Raw genomic sequence first — 337 nt, forward strand, 5'->3', positions numbered from 1 at the left:
TGTTCGCAATAAAGACTTCAATTCAAGGCCGTCATGGCTGCGACGCACAGTCGCTAAGCGCTGGACGCAGCCGAGTGCCCACCGGTGGCGAGTGGACTGAAACCGGCGGTGCCGCTGCAGCTGGAATACGACGCGGCTGCAAAAAAGAACGCGCTCTTCCCACTCGCAGCGCCGACGGATGGGCCGGGAGAAGCCAGTCGGAGGAAGGTCAGTACCCATGACCTCACTCACCTGTGGAGTCGAATGAACAGCATACACGGATGAACAAAACAGATCCAGAGACAGGCAGCATGGAGGAGACCGTCCAACCTCGGGAAAGGCGGGGCGGGGGCACCCC

The sequence above is a fragment of the Myotis davidii genome, unplaced genomic scaffold (genome assembly GCF_000327345.1).
Source record: "Myotis davidii unplaced genomic scaffold, ASM32734v1 scaffold663, whole genome shotgun sequence".
Lineage (NCBI taxonomy): Eukaryota > Metazoa > Chordata > Mammalia > Chiroptera > Vespertilionidae > Myotis > Myotis davidii.